The sequence below is a fragment of the Drosophila tropicalis genome, unplaced genomic scaffold (genome assembly GCF_018151085.1).
Source record: "Drosophila tropicalis isolate 14030-0801.00 unplaced genomic scaffold, ASM1815108v1 contig_258, whole genome shotgun sequence".
Classification (NCBI taxonomy): Eukaryota; Metazoa; Arthropoda; class Insecta; order Diptera; family Drosophilidae; genus Drosophila; species Drosophila tropicalis.
In genome coordinates, this window is record NW_027172710.1 from 426,598 (window position 1) to 447,047 (window position 20,450).

Below are 20,450 nucleotides of genomic sequence, written 5' to 3' on the forward strand. Positions count from 1 at the left end.
ACAAACCCCAAAGTCACGAACAGTGACTTTTCTCAATAACTTCGTTATTTTCTGTGCTATTATTGTTATTACGCCTATAAACGACTGTGCCAAATCTAATCAAAATCGGATGACTATATCATATAGCTCCCATAGGAACGATCGGTCTAAAACAGTGACTTTTGTAAATAACTTCGTTACTTTTAACGCGATTGCTTTCAAATTAAATATTTGTTAGTTTAATATATCTGTTAATGACTGTGCCAAATTTGATCAAAATCGGGTTACTATATCATAAAGCTCCCATAGGAACGATCGGTGGAAAACAGTGACTATGATCAATATCTTCGTTATTTCCTATGATTGTAGGCCATTCTTTCGCAAACATAAGCCTTTTTAGATAAAACGTTCTTCCACATTGATGGCTAATAGGTAGGGAAAGAGTTACCAAAAAAGTTGCAAGGGGATACAAACTTTGACGCGGTCGAAGTTAGCCTAGGCCCTCTGGTTTTCATGTGTGTTCTCTTGACAAAACGACATAGATTTACTTGCGTCGAAATGCTGAAGAAAACTAAATCTATTGATTATTTTGTGTGAGGACTTCGGCAGCTCTTCAGTTACACGCATTAGTGTTGCCGAACGTGTTCATTCCTCGGGAGTCAGAGAGAGAGATCTTATGCAGCATCGATTTATTGTTTAAAGCAAAGTGATTGATATACATATATAACATAAAGTTTAATTATAAACTACATAACTTTTAGTGTTAGTTCAAAAAAGTATGCAAATAACAAAAGTCTAATACTGTTTTTATACCCTTGCAGAGGGTATTATAAAATTGGTCAGATGTTTGTAACGCACAGTAGGAGACGTTTCCATAAAGTATATATATTCTTGATCAGCATGAGGTGTAGCAATATATCAAAACCTTAATGATATACAAAAGATTGTAACGCCAAATATTAATGCCGACGTACAACAGTTGCTATGGGCATTTCAGCCGAAGTGTCAACCAAGAGCAAAAAAATTAAACCATCTTGAAACTCTTTGTTTTTTTTTTAATTGTTATCAGAAAATGTTTAAAAAGTCGTGTTTTCCTCCCTGACGCTATAACTCCAGAATGCACGAACAGTTTTGACACACTGTGGTGTCAGGTTCAAGCATGGTTTATGTCTACTTTTTATGTCGATATGATACTCGCTAACGCGAATAAAATGGTTTTTATAACGGCTTTCCGTGTATCGAACGCAGTAGGCGGGGACAGCTACATGTCAACCACGTGGTAGGAAATTTATTCATTCCTGTTTCAGTTAATAACGAAAAGTTTCTAACGAAATAATGTAAATGTTATTCGTTTCCTAACAGTTCAATTGGAAACCATTAGCAATTCACTGTCGACAAGTATGTCAAAGTCGAGACCGAACGTTTAGCGATCATAAGATTCAATCAGACAAAGCTACGATCTGAGCACATTTTGCACCTGCGTGATGCTATTCATTCAGATGGTAATGCTTAGTACGCTCAAGACGCTATGACGTACGTGCGAAATTATGGAACTCCGGATTTATTTATTACGTGCATCCGAAGTGCATAATCGACGAAGTGCAAAACGTCACAAAAGGCATCGACATGGCTGTGTTTGGTATTGCGCACTTAATTTCACCATTCAATCAAAAATTTATGGCGATTGATTCCATAACAAATACCGATGATGTACCATCCAACGGAGTTTTTGAACTCTCTGGAGTTACCAGGATTTTTACCACATAACCTGCAACTCAAAGTTGATTCAGTTATTACGGGAACGAACGTGTTTTTGCACTTATCAATTTTTTTTTTTTTCGCGCGATTAAAAACTCTTCTATAACTTTATAACTCACTATCGGTTTAATTAAATTTCAGCATCCGAATTTTATTTTTCGTTTTTGTGCTTTTGTTTAAATATACATAAATAAAACCTACAACAATACTTGCATAATCGGTATTGTTGTTTTGCTTATCTATTTTGCGTTTGTGACTTTACCGTTGTAACTAACTCTCGCGCTCTTGCGTACAAATTGATGTTGCATGTGTTCAATTTGACGCGCTCTCCCACTCTTTCCTATTCTTGTTTGATTTGCACTCTCGTCTTTTGCCTGTTTTTGTTTTTGTGTATTCTTGCTCTTTTAATTCTTTAGTTGTGAAGTCTTACTCTGCACATTAACTCTTGTGTCAGAACTGTTCAGTATATTCGTATACACAGATTTTTTACCTTTAGAATTTTTATTTTTTATTTTTTGTATTTCCTTTTTTAATTAAATTAAACTTTTTGATAAAATGGTTGTCTGCTCAAAAAATAATTGCCTAGTTGCCACTAATGCGGTTGACTCCCATGATTATATTCTTTGTTGGTTGTGTGACAATGCGGTTCACGTTAAGTGTGCAGGTTACACAGGCAGAATCAAGGAGTCTGTTGCTAAAGGTGGTGGCTTAAAATATGGATGTGATGCTTGCCGAGAGGTCGAGAATGAGATGCGCTCTTTCATGAGGCGGACTAGAGATAGTTTTGACACTTTAAGGGCAGGTTTTAATAAACTCCAAGCGGAGTTTACTGCGGTGGAGACTCAGTTCAGAAGTTTATCGCTTATGAACGAGTCTCCGAAACGTAAAAGGACCAGTCCTTGGGGTGTTTCTGTATCTGTAGATCCGCCAGCGTCTCTTATCGTCCCCGACCGGTCTCATGCACCGTCCACTACTAATGTACAGCAATTGATTTCGTTTAAGAGCCCTGCTGTGAATGCTATTAGTAAGGAATTACCGGTATCACCTGGGAATGATCTCTTAAAAACGATGCCTATTGTAGTGTCTGATGTGTCCGGGCAATTACCCATTCCAATGGAAATTGCCGATAGTTCTAAAAGTATCGAGGGCCCCGTAAACAAGTTAACTGCTGCAGTGGGTGACTTGTCCAATGTTACTGCTGCGGCTGACGCTTCGGGACCGCGGCCTCTCGTTGGAATACCAAAGAAACATATATTTGTTTCTAGGCTAGACCCTGTTGTCACATCTGATGATGTAATAGCCTATATTCGGAAGAAAGTTAACGTCTCGAATATTGCGGTGGAGAAGTTTAAATTTTCTTATTCTCGGGACATTTCGTCCTTTAAAATTAGTGTTTCTGCCAATATCTTCGACACTATATGTCGAGAAGATTTTTGGCCAAAACATATACTAGTTAAGGAATAGGAAATAAGGAATAAGGAAATCGCTTGCCAACAACAACAACTAATACTATCCCTACCACATCAGCATCTGCTGGTGCGTCAAAAAACTAGCTTCGTCCCTTAACCTGGGTTACCAGAACGTTAGAGGGCTGAAATCTAAACTTTCTAATCTCTATGTAGATAGTCTTTCTTTTGAACATAACATTCTAGCTTTTACAGAGACGTGGCTAAAACCTGATATTGCTGATGCATCGGTTTTTTCCACAAACTTTTCTATATTCAGACGTGGCCGGATTTCTCGTATAGGTGGTGGCGTTTTGATAGCTGTTGATGCTGCTTTATCATCTGAAATGATTCAATTTTCTAGTACCCAGGAGATTGAGTTTGTCGGTGTTAAAGTAAATTTTAAATCTTTTAATGCTTTCATTCCTTGTTCCTATATTCCACCACAGTCCGACTTGGCAGTATACACTCACCATTTGGAAGCTATTCAACTTATTTCCTCATATCTCTCTGACAAAGACTTGCTCGTTGTTCTGGGAGATTTTAATTTACTTGAGAATTCATGGACCCTCTCATTTGATTCTTTATTACTGTTGCCCTCCTTGTCACATTGTTTCATAGATGGTCTGCTTGAGTTGTCCCTAACTCAAATAAATCCTGTCCGGAATAGTCGTAACAGATCACTAGATCTGGTATTTGTGTTGGATTCTTCCAACTGCGATATTTCCAGGACTGATCCCTTAGTTATCCCCGAAGACAACTTTCATCCAACTCTGGATATAACCATTGACCTTCCTTTTGGTGTTATGTCTCGACATAATAACTCGATGCCTCCAACCCGATGTTTTCGAAAGACAAACTTTACTAAACTTAAAAAACTTTTGTTAACTAATGATTGACATATCTGTATACTTGCACGGATATGGACTCGGCCATTTCTGTCTTCTATAAAACTCTTGAGTCGTTCTTTGATGTTTGTGTCCCGCGTGTGACTCTAGGATGGTCTGATAGACCTGCTTGGTTCTCACGTGAGTTATGTAACTTGAAGAACGTAAAATCGAGATGTTATAAAAGATTTAAAAAATCCGGTAAAGCATCGGATTTTTCCCTATATGTAGTTGCTCGATCAAATTTTATGGTGCTGAATTCACAGTGCTATAAGGATTATCTTCAGCGATGTAAACTCAGGTTTTCTCGCGATCCTAAGCAATTTTATAAATTTGTAAATGTTAAACGTAAGACATCGATGCACCCGTCTTACTTGTCTTTCGAAAACAATGATCAGGCAATTGCCGACATGTTTGCTGATTTTTTCAAAACAACTTATTGCTCTTCGATTTATCAAGCAAATCCTCCTTATCCTCATCACTTGCAATCGTCTAATTGCATTTTAGACCCTGTGTTTGATGAAAGTTCGGTTCTTAGCGTGCTCAGTTCCGTCAAACCAATATATGCACCTGGCCCTGATGGAATACCAGACTGCGTATTAAGGTTTTGCGCGGAGGCCCTATGTAAGCCAATACTTAAGTTGTTTACACTGTCCGTCACATCTTCCGCCTTCCCGCCTATCTGGAAGGAATCATATATTATTCCTCTTCATAAAAAGGGGAAGAAGTCCGAAGCCTCCAATTATAGGGGTATTTCTAAATTGTCTGCCATACCCAAAGCATTTGAGAAAATAATAACATCTCAATTGCAGCATTTCTGTAGTTCAATCATTTCGTCATCCCAACATGGGTTTAAAAAACGTAGATCGACAACTACTAACCTATTAGAATTTACATCTCACTCAATCAAAGGGTTTAAGACTGCCGTGCAAACTGACGTCATTTATACTGACTTCAGCAAGGCCTTTGACTCCGTTAATCATACTCTGCTTCTATATAAATTAAACGCACTTGGCATCCCCAGCCTTTTGCTAGATTGGATTCTTCAATATCTTTCTAAGCGTACACAAAAGGTCCTCTTTAAGTCTTCATTTTCTAAGACCATCCAAGTGACCTCTGGAGTACCTCAGGGTAGTCATATGGGTCCATTGCTATTCACTCTTTTTATAAATGATCTTCCATTGGTAGTGTCACATTCTCGGGTGCTTATGTACGCGGATGATGTCAAGCTTTACCTCAGTTTTAAAGACATATCATCATCTACTTCAATCGGATCTTAATGATCTTCAGAGTTGGTGTGAAACAAACCTATTAAACCTTAACGGCTCTAAATGTAAAGTTATGTCTTTTTATAGATGCACTCCATACTTAGCAACTTATTATCTTAACGACACTGCCTTAGAGCGGTTAGATATTATCAATGACTTAGGTGTTCTTATGGACCATAAATTAACTTTTAATCCTCATATTTCTGCTACAGTTAGTAAAGCTATGAATGTTCTTGGGTTTGTGAAACGATGGTCAAAAGAGTTTGACGATCCGTACACAACCAAAATTCTGTATACTTCTTTAATCCGTCCTATCTTAGAGTACGGATCTTGCATATGGTCACCTCAATATGAGATGCACCAAAGTAAAATTGAATCTGTTCAAAAGCGATTTCTGCTTTTTGCTCTTCGCGGTCTAAATTGGGATCGCAATGTCAATTTGCCATCATACTCCAGTAGGCTTCTTTTAATCAATCTTCCTTCTTTAATTAATCGTAGAGTAATGCTTGGTGCTATCTTTATTCATAAACTTTTAATAGGTGAAATAGAGCTATTGAACCAGTTAAACCTATCTGTACCCTGTAGACCTACTAGAAATTTTATTCCTCTATCCTTAAAACACTGTAGCTCTAACTATTCTTTGCATGAACCTTTTCGAGTTCTATGTTCTGATTACAATCTTCTGTATCCCGTAATTAGATCAGAAGCCTCTCTTTCCCTTGTGAAAACTTCTATTTTAGCACATTTAGCTCGTAATTAGCTGTAGTTAATCATATTTTTAATTGTTTGTCCGTTTTATTTGTATTTGTCCACGCGATCGTGCCGTCCGATATGCGGCTGCACCCCACGGTCGGTCGGGCGGGAGGTGGACAGCGCTCTGCTTGGGCTCGCGCGAAACAGGCTATGTCCTGGTGTCGTATGGGCCACTTGAACGTACTTCGCATTGTACGCGTCAACGTCCAGACAATATTACTTGTTCCAATATTCCACCATTGTCAGACATGGTGGTATATTTAAATCATTTAGAGGCAATTCAGTTTGTCTCCTCTTTAGTTTCCAGTCAAAACTTGCTCATAGTTGTAGGTGATTTTAATTTACCCGCTTTAGCATGGTCACTAACAGATGAATCTACCACGTTGCTGCCCTCTTTGTCACATGACTTTATTGATGGCCTTCTAGGCTTATCTTTATCCCAAGTCAATCCTGTCTTAAATTCTAATAGAAAATCGTTAGATCTTATTTTTGTATTGGATTCTTCTTATTGTGAGGTTTCTAGGATCGAACCATTTGTTCTTCCAGAAGACAAATTTCATCCTACATTAAATTTCAAAATTGATTTGCCCTTGCTTTCACCATTACTTGGTTCAAATGAGTTACCTCTAACTAGGTGCTTTCGTAAGACTGACTTTGCCAGCCTTAATGAAAACATTGCTACTACCGATTGGTCTTATCTGTACAATTGTAGAGATATAAACTCAGCTGTTCGTTTTTTCTATGATACTCTGAATTCACTCTTTGATATTTGTGTGCCTCTTGGTAGGCTGGAGCGGCTTAACAAACCTCCCTGGTTCTCTCGTGAGTTATCCAATTTGAAAAATGTGAAGACACGATATTATAAGAAGTTTCAAAAAACACGTCGTTCATCAGATTATGCTCTGTATACAGTCGCTCGTTCAAAATTCATGATGCTTAATACACAATGCTATAAGAATTATCTTCAGCGGTGTAAGCTTCAGTTTTCTTCCGACCCTAAACAATTTTGTAACTTTGTTAATTCTAAACGTAAGACCTCTGTGCACCCATCTTTTTTGTCTTTTCAAAATAAAAAAGCAAGCACTGATCAGGCAATTGCCGATATGTTTGCGAGTTTTTTCAAAACAACCTATTCCTTATCATTTAGAAAAAGCTAATTGCATTTTCAATCCAGTAATTGATGAAAGTTCTCTTCTTAGCGAACTTAAACTAGATAAACCTGTTTATTCTCCGGGGCCAGATGGTCTACCTGGATGTGTACTCAGGTTCTGTGCAAACACATTATGTAAACCCATTTTAAAATTGTTTCTATTGTCTGTCGAATCTTCCTCTTTTCCATCTATTTGGAAGGAGTCGTATATCATTCCTCTGCATAAAAATGGCAAAAAGTCCGAAGCCACTAAATATAGGGGTATCTCAAAATTGTCCGCTATTCCGAAAGCTTTTGAGAAAATTATAACTTCTCAATTGCAACATTTATGCAGCTCTATTATTTCGCTATCCCAACATGGTATTGTAAAACGTAGACCTACAACCACTAACCTTTTAGAATTTACCTCTATAATTATCAAGGGGTTCAAAAATACTAAACAAACTGATGTCATATACACTGACTTCAACAAAGCCTTTGATTCTGTTAATCATACTCTATTACTTTCTAAACCGAACGACATTGGGGTTCCACCCCTTTTCCTTTCTTGTGTTCGAGAATATTTAACAAACAGAAAACAGAAGGTACTTTTTCAGTTTTTTTTTTTTTTCAATTCCATTCCTGTGAAGGTAGTCGTCTTGGGCCTTTGATCTTCCATTAGTCATTGTTCATTCGCGTGTGCTTATGTATGCTGACGATGTCAAGCTTTGTCTTACTTATAAAGATGCAGATTTATTTAGTCGGCTAAAAGCTGATCTTAAAAACTTTCAATCAAGGTGCCAGTTTAATCTATTAAATCTTAACACTACTAGATGTAAGGTAATGACTTTTTTCGTAACATTCCTCAATTGGTCACTTATTTTCTAAACGATTGTCCAATTGTTTCTGGTATGGTGAGCTGATGATTAATTAAAAACGAGCGAGAACTTCGTTTAAAACTATGCTATGTTGACAGAATACTTTCACACACAAAACATCATTGTTAAAAAAACTGAACTTAACAAATGAGGAAAAGTGCGGGTATATCGGGCAAATTGTCGTGCTGGATTAACTATGGCGATTTACAGGCGAACTCCTCAGTATGCCCGCCTTTCGTTTTGGGAAAAAATCCTACCCCTCACCCTCTGAGTCAATGGCAGAAACCAAAGTAAGACAGAAAAACCAATAAATCCCTGTAGATATTTAAATAAAACTGTGTATTTTCATTAAAATAAAAATGAAAATACCTTTTTCTTGTTGTTAGATACTGGTGCACACATAGCAATAATCAAAGAAAATATCAAAGAAGTTAAATTCGGCTATGCCAAATGAATATAGCTAATACTGCATTTGGCAGTGGCCACGATCGCTGGGTCAGCGATCCCACGGTCTGGGTAATATGACGCAAGACGTTGACCGCTGCTAGCGGCACGAGGCGCAGTGTCAGCATTCCGGTGGCCAATGCTTAGGGTTCTTGGGTAGTTTATTTAATTACTCCAAGCGCACAAAACTGTGGCTTGTAATAAATCAAATATAAATAAACATTTACATAACTGGCGCCCAACGTAAACTAAAAGTGCCCAAAACTTAAAAAACAATTCTAAGTAAAAATAGGATTGAAATAAAAAACAAAAAACACAAAAAAGTTTAAACATTGTAGTGAACAAATTATCACTACAAAAATAAAGAAAAAATAAAAGAAAAAAAAAACAAAAAACAACAACATAGTCACGTCACTGGACTGGTGACGGCAGCGGCGAAGAAAAAAATTGAAGACGAGAAGCAGCAAAAACAAAACGCCCATTCGCGTTATTCAGCAAAAATTGGGAACCTTACGACAGGGGGAACAATCGCTGTCTTAGTATTATGACGAGGTGGAAAAAACATTGACCCTCCTCACTAATAAAACGATAATGACACATGAGGCAGCGTCAGCGAACGTGCTTAATGAGCAGTTTAGGTCCGATGCGCTGCACTCCTTTGTGTCGGGGCTTAAGAAATCCCTCAGGGCAGTAGTACTACCAGCAAAACCCAAAGATTTACCCATTGCGCTAGCATTAGCGCACGAAGCTGAAGTAAGCCACGACTACGCAGCCTTCGCTGCAAGCTTTGCGCGGGCTACCGAGGAAAAAGCTCAGGGACCCTTTGAACAAAAGAACCAAAATTTTCGAAACAATGCTAATCAGAATAAGAGCTCGGAAAATAGCCAAGGGGCATACAAGAAGACTACCCATTATACTAGGGTTCAGGAAAAACCAAATAACAAAGGGAAGCTACCACAAAATACTGGGGCTAAGGCGTTCTCAACACCAGAACCCATCCACAAAATCTGGATTCGGGTCGAAAAAGAATCAACAGGTTCACTCTGGCAGCTAGTGATTGTCAGATAGTGAAGAATCTTGTAATTTTTTAGGGAACACTCCCTTCTACCGTTCCTCACAAGAACAGTAGAATAAAGAACAATTAAATTACTTATCGATACGGGGGCCTTAAAAAATTATATTCGTCCGATGGCGGTACTAAAATTCATCACCCCCGCAGAAAAACCATTTAATGTCAGATCCATACATGGGACCTCAAAGGTTACGGAAAATGTCCAATACATATTTTCGGCCTTAAAGCACATTTCTTCTTGATAAATATCCCAGAAGATTTCGACGGCGTAATTGGTTTTGACCTTTTAAAAAAGGTCGGAGCAACTATCAATCTGTTAAACAACCAAATAGTTACAAAAAATGGATCTGAAGCCATTAATTTTACCCGTTACCCACAAGTAAATTTCATTTATATTGACGATACAGACGTCCCGGCTGCTGTACTTAAGTCTTTCAACAAGATGTTGGCCGAAAGAGTAGGAGCGTTTGCCGACCCTGACGAGGCTCTGCCATATAACATAAATACTGTAGCAACTATTCGAACAAATGGGGAACCGGTATACTCCAGATTATACCCACTCACAATGGGCGATACGGACTTTGTCAACACAGAAGTTAAACAACTTCTAGCTCACGGCATAATTCGACCCTCAAAATCTCCCTATAATAATCCGACAGATGAAAACGGCTTCCATAAAAAGAGGCTAGTAATTGACTTTAGGAAACTAAATCAAAATACTACAGATGACAAGTACCCTATTCCAATGATTTCAACAATCTTGTCGAACATGTATGTTATTATTTTTTTCGAAACAAAGGAAGACCATGTTACGGACATTGAATGGGTCTTTAAAAGCCTTCAGAAAGCGAGGATGCGAGTATCACAGGAAAAATCCAAATTTTTTAAAAAAAGTGTGGAGTGTCTGGGATTTATCGTATCTAGGGAAGGTATCACAACTTCACCCGAAAAAGTTTAGGCAATCAAAAATTTTCCAATGCCAAGTACCCTTTTTGATCTCAGATCATTTCTCGGCCTTGCCAGCTATTATCGCTGCTTTATAAAAGACTTCGCGAAAATCGCAGATATTTTAAAGGGCGATAATGGAAAAGTTAGCAAAAACATGTCTCGGAAAATAAAAATCGAGTTTAGTTCAGAACAATTGGAGACATTCTCCAAGCTAAAAGATATTTTAGCATCAGAAGAAGTTTTTTTAGCCTACCCAGACTATCGACAACCATTCGATCTTACCACAGACGCATCTGGTGATGGGCTAGGCGGTGTCCTTTCACAAAAAGGCAGACCAGTTACCATGACATCCCGTAAATTACGTAATAACGAAAGGAATTTTGCGACTAACGAAAGAGAGCTTCTTGCCATAGTGCGGTCACTAAAAAGCTTGAGAAACTACCTTTACGGGGTAAGAGACCTAAATATATTTACCGACCATCAGCCATTAACCTTTGCCGTATCAGACAAAAATTCGAACGCGAATTTAATACGCTGGAAGGCATATATTGATGGACATGTCGCAAAAATAATTTATAAGCCAGGAAAGGAAAATTTCGTAGCAGACGCCCTTTCGCGTCAGAACATTAACGCTCTCGAAGCACCAGATTCAGAATCCGATAGGGCAACCTGCCATAGTGAAGAATCTCTGTCCTACACTATGTATGTATCCGATAAGCCCTTAAATTGTTTTTGAAACCAGATCGTGATTTGAGAAGCAGAGTTCCCTTCGGTAAGGACATTCGATCTCTTCCAGAGTAAGATGTAATAAATGATGAAGTGGTAAACGCGATACATTGCGAACTGCCAACTCTTGCTCTCATTCAGCACAAATTGGTTGAACTGTATCCGGCAACAAAATTCTGGTACTGCAAACGCATCGTTACAGATGTACCAGACAAGTCGGAACAAAAAAAAATTATATTGACCGAACATAACAGGGCAATTTTGCAAGACTATTTCTTCCCGAACATGGGAAAAATTGACCACAGAAATTGCAGCCAATTGCAAGATCTGCTCTGTCGCAAAATATGACAGGCATCCAAAAAAACATAAGTTGGGTACCACACCAGTACCAGCTTACGCAGGAGAATTCTTACACATCGACGTGTTTTCCACAGATAGAAGATTCTTTCTGACTTGCATAGATAAATTTTCTAAATTTGCGATAGTCCAACCTATAGCATCGAGAGCCATAGTTGACGTAAAGCCGGCCATTCTACAGTTAGTCAATTACTTTGCTAATGTTAAGACAATATATTGCGATAATGAAAGGTCGACAAACTCTGAAACAATAAGGTCCCTCCTATTTAATGAGTTTGAAATACAAATCGTCAACGCCCCACCCCTACACATCTAATGGCCAAGTGGAAAGATTCCACAGCACGTTACTTGAGATCGCACGATGCGACAAAATAACAGCTCAGGCTAGCGACACTATCGATGTTATACTACTAGCAACAGTAAAGTATAACAGGTCAATCCATTCAATCTTGAACAAAAAACCAATCGAAGCAGTTCATGAAACTACGGTAGAAGAGGGATTGCAAATTGCCAAAAAGATAAAAGACGCTCAGAACAAACAAATGGAACAGGAAAACAACTAGAATAGACAAAAAGTACCACAAACACTTTTATGAAACCATCCTAGAAAAACACAGAATGGTCATTTCAGACCTTGAAAATTTAATTCTAACAACCACTTTGGCAAAAGCGAATTTGTTGAACCCAATAATCCTCGATGACTTGGATGTCAATGAAATGACTAACAAAAATCTCACAAATATTAGTGTGTCAGATTTATTAGATGTAGGTAGTATTAAGGTTTTTCAAAATTTTAACATTTTGTACTTTTTAATCAAATATCCTCACCCAGAATCTGTCTGTAAGAAAATCAGCCTTTACCCGGTAGAGCGAGATAACATAATTTTAGATTTTAATAACAGAAATGTAGTGGCTGATTGTGGTATGGAGCTATTCTCAGTCGAGGGTTGCCAATTGGCGGTAACGACAACATTCTGCAAAAGATCGCCCACGAATGGCTGCACGCAACAATTAGTAGCCGGAACTCAAGCCCATTGTAGCTCCAGACCAGGTCACCTAGAACCCTTAATAGTTATGGACGAGGGAATGGTTATCATCAACGACGCACAGTGGGGCGTTCTGGCATTTAGCATTGCAAAAATCATAGCGTCTAAACCAATTAAGCGATTTCAAAAATTTAAAAAGCATATAATAAAGAATACCTTAAGCTTCAAAATGAATGTTTGTCAAAAGTGCTAGGTGTTCGTGGTGCTGTAATATTCAAGGTCAAAGTCAGAAAATATTTCCAAGCATGTTTTTCCTTTAAAAATTTATCGAAACCCGGTTTTTTTCAATCACAAATGGATTTTTTCATTGTTTTAGACGACTATGTAACATTTTTTACTGTTTTAATTTGATTTTTTAACATAATTACAAAAAGAAAACAATTTTTTTAATTTTTCTTTTAGGTTAATTTTGAAAATTTGCTATTGATGGCTGATTTTCTTCAAAATAATTTTCAATATTTACATCAGTATCTAATAAACTCAACATTTCGGGACTATAGTTGCTATTTTCCAAATACTTTCGTGATCGCACGTGTCTCAGTGATGCAATAAGTGGGTCCGAAGAGGCTGCTAGCATGTTAAAAAGGTCTTCATTTTGTCTAACACGATAAGTTTTTAATGTATTAGTGTATCTGAACCTTTTGTAGTCCTTGTTTTTACATTCCTGTGCTTCTTCGGATAGCTCTCCAAGTGGTAAACACTGATATTCTATTAAATCCTTTCCGTGAGCCAAAATCCTATGTACCTATGTAAAAGATGAGCAGTCTTTGAAGTATATTCTGCAAATTTTTCACCATTTACCGTTTCCTTGCAATTTATAATATTCAAGATAACAGCCAACCTTTTAATGATCTCTTGACTAACACCTGTTATAAAAGATGTCACTTCATCATTTTCAAAAAATCTTCTTGAAGTATTTCCAACATTCGTATTTCCGTATCCGTACTTTGGGCAGTCAACTTTCAGTCCCAGCTTGCGAGAGAATTCAGCTTGTATAATCTCCTTCCTGCTCTGAATATCCTCACGAGATGTGTTATCCGTTTTTGTTTCTCCTGACCGAGGAATTAATTAATTAACAATTTATCATTGTAGAAAGGTAAACAGGTAGTATTTGCAAAACAGCATTACGCAAATGTTATCATTTAAATACAAAGAAGCTACAGGCCAATACGCATGCGCTCTTCTTCTTCCTTATACCTGCAGCGCATTTTTTAGGCGAGGTTGCCTTAGTTTTATGGCTTACGCATCGCTGTCGCAGGTCTCCGCAATTTAATTTTAAACGCTTCTAGTTCAATAACTATTTAAGTAATTATTAAAATTTATGAAACATGCTATTAATAAAGAACATACTTTTCAGATAAAACCAAAATATCCAAGATCGATTGTTGAAATCGCCCAATATTCAGTTTTAAAGTTGCGATTTTTTTTTAAAAATTATCATTTTTTCCTTTTCACTAAAAATGTCTCAACTTTGGGCGCCTCTAGCACCCATGAATCTCAACCGATTTCAAAAATTTTTCGGATTCATAATCTCTGAAGTATTTCCTATCGATTGCGTATATCATTTTTGCCAAACGCGATCATGAAAAAACGTATTTTTGCAATGCTATCCGAGCAGAGGCCCAACTGTGCGACGCCACCATGGACATCATAGACGAAGTCGGCAACGAAAAAAGGGTGAACGGCACCTACCTGGTGACATTCACCGACAAGATTACCATCAACCAAACAACGTTTGTCAATGGTGTCAGCCGAGGTACAAATCAACATCACGAGGTACCGGGAACACTTAAGCCTGCCTTTCCTCCACGAACTGAGCATAAACAATCTCCGGCATATACAGTGCCGGTGAAAATAATAACACTGAAACAAGCAGCTCACTTTGTTTTACAGTAAAACTTGACTAAAAGAATTTTGGTTTGCAGTTTCTATTCTCTTGCCTTACTGACAGTCTCTCTGATTTGGGAGAGCAAGAAAAAGAACAAAAATTATAACGGTTTTTCTCAGAAGAAGCAAAATCGAAAGGATAATGCAAAATAGCGCGGTGAAAAAAATAGCACTAAGCCCATGTTGTCATAGAAAAAAAGCATTTGCGCGAAAAATTCTCATGGCGAAACCCTCGTGTTTAATAGAAAAGGTTATTTTTTAAAGGAAAACATAGTTTAAAAACAAAATTATTAGCTATTTTTTTTAATATGAATCGCGGAAAGCATTGTAGTGATGAAAAAAGGAAAGTTATCCAAAAAATCATAAAAGAAGGCAAAACAATCGCCGAAATAGGTCGTATACTGGGGTGTTGCAACAAAATGATCAGTAACGCCAAGAAATATGTCCTAAAAGTGGAGTCTCGTGGGCGAAAATGCGTAATATCGCCACTACTCATCAAGCATCTGGTAAGACAGAGCAAGAAAGAGTCGTTTAAGCCAGCAACAGAGCTTAAAAAAGACTTACAAATTTCAGCATCTGTTGAAACCATACGTACTAGGCTACGGGAAAATAATTTAAATGCTCGTAGTCCGAGAAAAGTGCCACTGTTGAGCAGTAAACACGCAGCTAAACGCATGAAGTTTGCCAAGCAACACTCCATATGGCCAGTGGAGAAGTGGAGGAATATATTGTGGACAGATGCGAGGTAAATCGTGTTATATGGAGGGACAGGATCACCACCACCAAATAAGAAGTACAGACCAATGTACACAAAAAAAAACGGGGTTCCAATATGATTTGGGCGTGCTTTTTGTATCATGGAGGGGGTCCAATTCATTGGATTAAGACGATTATGGATCAGCAAGTCTACGTTGATATCCAGCAAAATGTAATGCTACCATATGTAGAGGATGAAATGCCATTGGTTTGGGTCATCCAGCAGGACAATGACCCCAAATACACGAGCAAGAAAGCGAAAAAGTGGTTTACAGACAATACCATCGACGTCATGGAATGGCCTCCACAGTCCCCGGATCTCAATCCAATTGAAAATTTGTGGACTGTTGTCAAAAAGGCAGTTCACACCTGCAACCCAACATCAAACGAAGCACTTTGGAGGGTTATTAAAGAAAGTTCTGGATGAATTCCTATTTCTAGATGCCAGAATTTAGCCGTAATAGCCAAGAAATATTAACACACTAGTTAAATGTCATACTTTTGAATTACAAGTATTTTTGTTTTACATTTTTAAGTAAATTTGTTGTTTTCGCCATTGTGACTGGATAGTGCTCTTTTTGTTCCCGCCTTATTTTGACCTAACCAATATGATAAGTGAATATATTTTGAAATACTCAAGAAACTTTGAATTTCGCAACATCCTATGGTGCTATTATTTTCACCGCAGCTGTAACCAGACTACGCTAAAAAATAATATCGGGCCCTGTATTCAGCAGCAGTGTCACTAGTCGCAATTTGGTTCGCAATTTATCTGGCCATTCGCAGACTCAAGAGACGCAACTTAGTAACAACTCTTTAAGAGTCTCTTGACCTACAGAAGTACGGGGACGGCCTACACTTAAGCGAGGGAGGAGTTAACATGGACAAATGAATATACATAGCTAATACTGCATTTGGCAGTGGCCACGATCGCTGGGTCAGCGATCCCACGGTCTGGGTAATATGACGCAAGACGTTGACCGCTGCTAGCGGCACGAGGCGCAGTGTCAGCATTCCGGTGGCCAATGCTTAGGGTTCTTGGGTAGTTTATTTAATAATGTTTATTTAGTTATAATTCGGACTCCAAGTGCACAAAACTGTGGCTTGTAATAAATCAAATATAAATAAAAATATAAATAAACATTTACATAACTTATACCCTTGCAGTCCTTGACAATAATAATTTTACATGTCAAAAAAAAAATTCATCAATATACAAACAAAACAATTTTACTTTTCATACTACAATTTGTTCTTTTTCTTCCCTCATTCCCTAAGCAAAGCAACGCACGCATACACATACAGTCCATGTAGCGTTGCGTCTGTGTGTGTATGCATGTGCTCTGTTGATTTGATGATAACGTAATAAGCAGCAAGCAGCACTACCGGCAGCGATTGAACCGATTTATATTGACTGTAACTTGTGTTCTATTTATCCGATCGGATTGAAATTTTGAAATCTGAGTTATTATATCCAACACTATCACATTAGCAATTTCATGGTGATACTGCAATTTTTATGAAATTTTTTTGAAAATGTTTTTTCTAGAGCTATGTATATGATATAGTGGTGCGATGACAATTTTCATACTTGATCTGCTCCAGATAATAAAAAGCACACAAAAAATTTCAGCCCGATACTGATCAAGAATATACTTTATGGGGTCGGAAACGTCTCCTTCTGTGCGTTACAAACATCTGACCAATTTTATTATACCCTTTGCAAGGGTATAAAAACAGATAATTTTGAACACAATTGATATATAAGGAATCGGTGAAGGTTCAATTATCTCCAAAAGTCTAACCCTTATAGAACACCAGCGAAATAAATATAATTCCACACAACTTCCACAAACTAAATGAAAATTTTCCGATACCATTTGATGGAATTTTAGGACTAGATTTCTTAAAAACTTTTAATTGCCAATTAGATTTCAGTGAACCAAACGATTCACCAATTTAAGACAGAATTTAGATTTCGCAATAAACATCCCAATATCACACACCTGTGACAGTAATGCCCCAATCCTCCTAGCAAGATCTGAAGTAATCCGACAAATTTATTTTATTAGTATTCCAAACGAAAATACAAATATCGTTATCTTAAATCAAGAAGTCGAAAAAGGAATATTTATTGGAAATTCGATCTCAAGGATGAAACAAACATTTATCCGAATATGAAATACAACCAATAGAGTAAAAATTTTAAATTTGAAACAAATCAAATACGAATCATTTCAGAATTATGAAATAGTACATGTACAATACGATGTTCAAAGACTCACTAGAAGAGCTCAGTACCAAGTATACAGAAATATTTGGTTTAGAAACCGAATCAATTAAATAAATAAAAAAAAAATTCCCTTTACTAAGAATAGATGATATTCTCGATCAACTAGGAAGACCCAAATATTGTTCAAGCCTAGATTTAATGTCCGTTTTCTACCAAATAGAACTAGTAGAAAGATTGTGAAGCTTTAAGTCATTTTCTACCAGCAATGAATCTTATCAGTTTACCAGACTACCATATGGAAAAAAGCACCAAAATCCTTTCAAAAAATTAATTGATTTCTCTGGATTAAAACCGTTTAAAGCATTCCTTTACATGATTTACTTAATAGTCATCGGTTGTTCCGAAAAAAACACGTGCTCAAAAACATAAAGGATATTTTTTACATGTGCAAAAAACACATACATATAATAGAAAAAAAAAATTCGCAGAACATTCACGTCCGATAACACGACTATGTAACAAGAACGTAGATTTTGTTTGTTCTGAAGAATGGCAAAAATGCATATACATATGTATGTATGTATAAGTATGTATACATACACTCATGATGAATATAATAGGTACACCCCTTAAAATTACATTTTTTTGACTTTACATTAGCACAACTTTTTTTCTATTACCTTAATCACCAAAATTTAAATGCACCTTTCTTTATTGAACATTTGTTTATTATTTACCTTAATTTGGCAAAGAAAAATTATTTTATTCAAAAGTTACAACAAAAAATATGAAATTTCAGTATTTTGTGCTTGATGAAAATAATAGGTACACTTTAATTCAAAAAAATGTAATTTTAAGGGGTGTACCTATTATATTCATCATGAGTGTATATAGCAAACACTTCAGAGTCAAAACAGACCATAGACCACTAATAGTTTATTCTCTATGGTAAATCCAAGTTCAAAGTTAACTATTAAGAGACTTGATCTACAAGAATATGAGTTCACAGTGGAATATCTGAAGGGAAAAGAAGGGATTATTTTGTTGCGGATACATTATCCCGCATTACGATACATGATCTAAAGAACATAAACGCGCTTGTCCTAAAAGTCACTACCAAGCAACAAAGTAGACAAAATAATTTTTGGGCAGAGAATAAAAATTAAAATACAATTAGGCACGTACCTAATAATGCTTCTAATCCCAAAATACATGAAGTAATATGAAATGATACGACTTTTCGTACCTTGTGACCTTGCATATAACAAATAGTTTATGTTTCCTTAAATATACACCAATGGAAATCTCGACTTACCTAGGTCAGTCAGGTCAGCTTAAAAAACAAGCCGGTTTTCTTGAGATCAAACAACTCAAATTGGCCCCGAGTAAAATATGTTCGAAACCTTTTCATAATAACCTTTTAAAGAAAATGGCAAAAAAATATTGAAGTTATAAAGAGTAGCGATAAAGAAGCAATATTGTCTACATATCATGATGATCCTATATAGGGTGGCCAAACAGACATTACAAAAACTTTGGCCAAAGTAAAAGATTCTATTGTTGGCAAAACATGACACCTCAAGTAAAAGACTACATTAATAAATGTGAAAAATGCCTAAAGTCAAAAACGACGAAACACATTAAAACATGCAATGACAATGAATAGCCATCTTTAGATTGGCTTTAGATATGTATGTATGTACATACCAAACCCCATTTGCATGTATGTATGTATTTAGATTTCAAATCATTAAATAATAAAATCAATTTTTGAATAGCAAAAGACGGCTAAAATGAACGGCTAGAAAGTTATGACTTTTTACATTTTCAAACTTTGAAGATCAGACTGTATCAGCATACATACGAGATTTTGTTTCCGTTTGGGGACTTTTTGATATAGCTCGAGTTGATAATCTTTCGCCACCTTCCACAAATTGGGCAATAACGCTACGAAATTTCTCGGGTATTAGAAACAATCGATCAACGTTGCCCTTTTTGTAACAGAGATACGCAGACTTCATTTGAAACCATTTTCTTCGAATTTGAGTAGGTGATTTGTTTGGAAATCCCCTCCTTTTCATTTTATAAGCAATTTGCGTAAATGTAGATTGCGTTGTGGTTGTTGAAGATCCCTCCACTCCTCTGGATTCCTGAATTAAATACAGCATACATTCTATTTCAGCAGAAAGCCAAAAATTACGCTTGAGTTTTTCCGATTTCATTCTAATATATGCGTACTGGTGTATCACCGCTACTTGTTACTATTGCACCCACAAACAAAACGCCAAATGCACACTTTGACAGTTATATAACCATCAATGTACATATGTATATGTACTCCAAAATTCAAGTTTCTTTATTGGTTCAAAATAGGCATTTTTCATAAAACAACTTTTACCAGCCATACACGCGGAGGCCGCTTCGAGGCCGTTCCCACTAGCGTCCATCACCCAACTCTTCAGGTGATGGTGTATAAAGCCCAATGCCGACTGACGATCATCACATTGGGAGTTTATATGTATAAATTTGTGGCATAGGCCTAAAATAAAAGTCTAAAAATATGCAAAATTGCATGGTTACTAACAATATGTTATATATTATTTTTTTTTTTTTTTTTCAGAGATCAGAAGTTTTAATCAGTGATTGAAAATGCTATGCTACACCGGAGTTGCTCTTATCTTTTGCTGCATAGCATACATTTTCGGAGCACAGAGCAAAAAATTGTGGATACGCTTTTTGTAGGTGAAGCAATAGCGCAAGCATTAAAAGCCTCCTTTCCTTTTCTGTTTCTCTCGTAGCAACTTCGTAGTCGCTCTCGTGGCTTTTTCGTATTTGCTCATTGTAGATCTGTACTAGAGGTGGGCATGGGCCGAAATGTTACATC

The 20,450-nt window shown here is 36.9% G+C and overlaps 1 long non-coding RNA gene across 8 annotated transcripts in view; it reads right to left on the reverse strand.

Annotated features, from left to right (window-relative positions):
- The window catches only part of LOC137572183 (uncharacterized), a 34,771-nt gene extending 14,850 nt beyond the window's left edge, over window positions 1-19,921 (reverse strand). The window contains exons 1-2 of one of the 8 annotated variants that reach the window (XR_011031553.1): window positions 19,431-19,921; window positions 18,882-18,983 (exon numbers count right to left, since the gene is read on the reverse strand). This is a non-coding gene — a long non-coding RNA (uncharacterized lncRNA). The remainder of the gene's footprint in view (window positions 1-18,881; window positions 18,984-19,430) is intronic. The other 7 variants (XR_011031556.1, XR_011031551.1, XR_011031554.1 and 4 more) reach the window with 7 other exon arrangements.
- Window positions 19,922-20,450: the final 529 nt, after the last annotated feature.